The 4,992-nt window shown below is 41.7% G+C and overlaps 1 protein-coding gene across 7 annotated transcripts in view; it reads left to right on the top strand.

Annotated features, from left to right (window-relative positions):
- sema6cb (semaphorin 6Cb) overlaps positions 1-4,992 on the top strand; it is a 155,037-nt gene that overhangs the window by 36,168 nt on the left and 113,877 nt on the right. The window contains exon 3 of one of the 7 annotated variants that reach the window (XM_020615488.1): positions 1,035-1,096. The exons of 5 other annotated variants lie outside the window; for them this stretch is intronic. The gene's annotated coding sequence lies outside the window, so the exon portion shown is untranslated. Of the gene's footprint in view, positions 1-1,002; positions 1,097-4,992 lie in introns of all 7 variants that reach the window. One more of the 7 variants, XM_020615487.1, reaches the window with a different exon arrangement.

Here is a 4,992-nt window from a genome sequence, read left to right as displayed (position 1 = left end):
ATTAGTTAGCACTTTTTTTCCTGGCCAAAGGTCATATGCATAATGCAGCAAATACACACAGTAACAATACAGGAAGAAATTAAAAGCCCAGCTTTAATAGTATTTTCCCTCATTTTACTGTAGAAGTGTGTAAAAGTGCATTTTTTAAATAAGCTTGACACAGTGCGAGAATTATTTTTCCCAAGGTGATCCCGCACAAGCTTGGATATGCTCACCAACTGCATAATACCAACTCAGACCAGACCGGCGTTGTCTCAAGGGCAAAACCTAAATAGAGAGTAGCTCTTTTGCTCTGTTGACGAATGAAGCTCATCCATGTGCCAAGTATAACAAGTCGGCTGCTCTTCTGTTGCCACTCTCCCCTTCAGCCTTTCTTTCTGTACGCCGGTCTATCCCCCCCCGCTACTGCACTCATCTTCTCCCTTTTCAAATGGTAATGGCACTGAACCATGCTGGAGCTCTCCAGCTAGAAGTGAACTCTTCTCTTCTCTGAAGAGAATTTATGGATGGCCATGCAGAGTTTTTAAGGTTTGGCCCAGCAGGATCCCAAAATTTTTCCTTGGGGCCGAATAATTTTGGCCACAGTCTCAGCAGCTTACCACAATACAACATGGAGTCTCTAGCTATTGTTGTTTTGCATAATGGAACAAAATCCAGTTTCACTGCCCTCTCTGTAAACCCCCCTCTTATTTTTTACTCCACAAAAGCCACTGATAATATGTGGGGATTGTTGCCGGACTCTGCCTGCCTGTGTGCTCATGAATGTCCAAACTGTTACAAAGTGAACTACATTACAAAGTGAATTTGCCTCTTGACCAACATAAACAACTCCCATCCTGCTGTTCCCCCACCTCTCTCATCAAAGCTATTTTGGCCGAACAACAGATGATGATGATCAAAAGTTGAGCTCCAGAAAGACTGCTGTCTTGATTTGTGTGAAATGTGCACATGATCACACAAACTGCAGAAATTTGTATGCAACAATCTTCTTTTGTTTCATAGTTCCTGACAACAATCAGTGACTATCTGTGCAGGTGCCAGATGAGCTCCTCCAGAGGCAGCTAGTTTCATCATAACCTAACTGCAGGAAAACCAGGTATGCAAATTCTTCAGGGTGCTAATTACTGAAAGCTGCACTATGCCCCAGACACTATTGATAACATCTCTTGTAAATGTTATTCTGGCAGTTTTCTGTTGATAGTTCAGCATACTTTAACTTCCACATTAGGAATGAGAGTGGGAAACGACATTTGACAAACGTCCTTTGAACATGGGGTGTTATGTGGTATGTGTCACACGCTATTGCACCACTGGGATGCTGGATACGTGCAAAGAAAAACTCAAACCTTTTTAGGGGTAGCAGTCATAATGACGCATAGATAAGAGTTTACTGGTGCTGATTCTAGTGATTGTAGTTCAGTGACTGGCGCTGAATGTTATGGAATGAAAGACATTTTAGTTGAGCTTTAAGATGAAAAAGACGTGCCAGTTTAAAGTGCACACCAAATGTAAAGCCCTATACCACTGACTCTAAGTACAGTTTGTGACTTTATAAAGAAACCTGCCCTTAATTTTTAAATCATAGCTTTTCACATATCAGAGTTGTTAAATGTTCATGTGCTTGGTGGTTGAGGTTTTAAATCACTTCCAGGTGCATGAAGATTTTCAATGAGGCAGCAAAATCTTTGGCTTCTGTCTGCTGCATTAAAATTGTGCCATATAGGGAAATGAATTTATACTGGAGACTGTCTGAGATGCATTTAGCATATGTTACGTGCCAGTTTTTATTAGAGGTTTAAATGGTGAAGAACAACAATAAACAAAAACAAACTGCACTGCTCAACAAAATAAAGTAATATCTCTCTCTCTCATAATATTAGCAACATTGATTTTTGCCAGACCAGTTTATGAGGGCGTGGGTCCACTCTATTAAACAATAAAATGAAGAGCTTGTACTCACTTGTTGGGCATAAATAACATGTTAGGTATGTGCTGTGTGCCAGCAGTTAAAGCAGTTCTTGGCCGATCACCAAACCTATTCTAACGTCCAGTACCCAACTGTGACTGGCTGTCAGTTGACCAGTTAATCCCTACTAAAGTTGCCTAGCAAAACATAAACATCAGTTTCAAGCGTTTCATCACAGCTGTGTATTGTAGCAAAACTAATTTATTTACTTGTACTCAAGGCGTGAGAGAGGCCAAGGCAGCCTTGACTTCATGAAGAGGAAACACAGAGTACAGCAACGCAGCGCTCATTTTTGAAAACAGCACTAAACAAATTGGTACCGAGTCAGAGGCTGTTTAGAGAGGACAAGTCAGACTACTCGACCATCTGGCCATCACAGTGTCAGTGACCCCTACTGATACGCTGTGTAATTTTTCCTTTAAATAACTCCAGTCTTTGTTGCCAGACCCTTTTTTTCAAAGCTTCAGATCTTGGAAGAAAAATGCTCTGTTGTAAACACTGTGTGCTTGATTACAGTTGCATTCTTGTGTCCGTGTGAGTGCATGAGTGGAATTTGTTCCTGTTGATTCTGTGCATGAGTTGACTGGGGGTGATTTCTGTGAATTAGTGAGGGGAGGGATGGAGCAACAGCAAATTGAGGCAGAGAGTTGAATCTCTAACTGCCAAGTGGTAGAGTAACACTGTATTTCAAGATCGGACTTAGGCTTTCTGTGTTACTCATCTTTTCTTTCGGGATTTCACAACTCAGGAACAGGCAGGCAAGCACCAACAGATCAGCTTAGCCCAAATCTTCCCCAGTTTGGCACCTCTCGAACAAGATCCTCTCTCACTCCAGACCTCTTCATTACTTTCTAACAAGCCTCTCGTGTCGAGAGTGTTGTGCGTGCCGGCAGGTTTAGGCATTTCTCAATAATTAAAGCACAGGGTTAAGCAGCACTAGCTTCCCTTTCAGCAATTTAATTTTTCCTGTTGGGAGAGCCCGTCGGGACCAAAGATTGTGTCACTGTATCAAACACGTTCAGCTTCAACCTTGTCTCTCAGGACTGCAGCAACATGTCACCACCGCTGCATTTCAACACAGTGAACATGACTGATCCTGCAGGCTCCAGTTGCAGGTGCGTGATCCCAAACCTGACCGCTGTGCTGTGCACCATACCTCATTTTTATTGATTTATTTTAACTTGCTTCCCACATTTTTGTTTTCATATTTACTGTTCAACATTGCTGTATAAGTAGGTAATACAGTCAATCAATCTACTGAATCTTGGCCAGGACGGGAGGCTCTAGGACTCTATTTGAATAAGAATGTAGTGCATGGCTGAAAGGTCTCTGTGCTTGGTTGCTATCTATATATCTGTCTGTCTGTAGAGAGAGTAAAAGATAATTATGTCTGGAAAATATTCCTGCATTTTTTTCCTGTTGTGTAGCAAGAATATGGCTGTGTATATATAGGAACCCTGTATTTTGTCATAATAAAGTAGAGCAACTTTAATTCTTAATAGTGGGAATGTTAGAAAACATTTCATTCCCCCAGCACCTTTGACTCTTAATTGAATGATGCCTTTAAGCACATTTTTCATAATTTATGAGGATGCAATGATGGGAAGAGAAGAAACCCTGTCTCTAGAGCATTCATTCGTTTGAACGTTGTCTTGTGCACCCGTCCTAACCCAACTGTGTTTATTCTCAGACACTTCCCCTCCGATTCTCTCCTTTGTATTCCTCATTTTTCCTTTTGTTCTTTGCTTCTCCTTTCATCACTTCAGCAAAAGCCCGTCTGAAACACTTAATTGACTTTTCATTGATGTGAGCTGTAATTGGCTTTTAATCACCGTTTTACATCATGTTTTGATATTCAAATCAGCAGTCAGCTCAGAGAAAGGGGCCTCTTCAGTGTCTCGCTCTCGTTCACTGTGGCTCATGCTCCAAGAGGAGCGTCTCAATATTGATGCCATGTTTAACAACTTGCCTCTGCTTTGTGACTGAAGAGAAAGTTGTATTGGTGCCAAAGATCACCGCTGGAAGCACAACCATTAAGACTAGTCACATGATAGACACGTTTGGGCTGTCAGTGGCTCTTTGTGACAACCACCAGTTATGAGGCGTTCCCACCTTTTGCCCAAGGCGAATCAAACTGAATTACAGCCACCTAGTCACAGCCTGTATTTGATGCTTGGCCCTATTTGACGCACATAACTCACGCCTAACTCAGAGTGTAATAAAAGACAGGAACCAAGGAATCCTGGCCACGGTTGAGCCCTGGTGCTCACCTTTTCAATCCTCGGACCTTCCCAGGTGATTGCAGTCTGTCCAGTACATGGTTACAGTGGAACTAGGAACTGCTAGTAGCTAATTAAACATGACTTTGTTTGGTGCGCATCATCAGAATAAACAAAACTAAATAACAGACCTGGGTGTGACACCTACAGGCTCAGGGCAACGTAGGGTCACCCAAAGCATGATGGGAGCTGTAGATAGATATTACAGTTTAACCCTACCAACCCATTGGGCACCCATTACTCTTCATTCCATATCTGATGAAGTAACGTTACTCATTTCCTTGTTGTGAATATCTCAAAATAAACAGCATGATCAGCCCTTTCCAATGATGCAAGTATACTTGCTAGTCTGTACAACAAATGTTTGCGAAGTGCCTAATCAGGTTTTTTAAATGACATAAAACTTAGACAAGTGATTGGCTATCATATCATATTATGTTAGATCTGGAGAGTCCTGACTGTCATAGCTTATTGATATCTATTTATTACTACTAGTTCTCCATAAATATGTTCTAAATTACATACTGATAGTCACTCCGACAGCCTGCATATGTGGCAATACCCCCCTACCCCCCAAAACCCACCAACCCACCCACTGCTGTCACTGTGCAGCTGCTGAAAGAATCCTAGAGGGAACACTAGTTATTCCAAATGGAAATAAGACAGGTTTACACTATCAATACTCTTCTCACAGTACTAAGGTGAGTTGTCAGTGTTTCATATATCTCTGGAACACTGACACTCTTT

This window comes from Monopterus albus, unplaced genomic scaffold (assembly GCF_001952655.1).
Source record: "Monopterus albus unplaced genomic scaffold, M_albus_1.0 scaffold166.1, whole genome shotgun sequence".
Classification (NCBI taxonomy): Eukaryota; Metazoa; Chordata; class Actinopteri; order Synbranchiformes; family Synbranchidae; genus Monopterus; species Monopterus albus.
The sequence above is the reverse complement of the archived record's forward strand: the minus strand, read 5'-3'. Positions and strand labels throughout refer to the sequence as shown.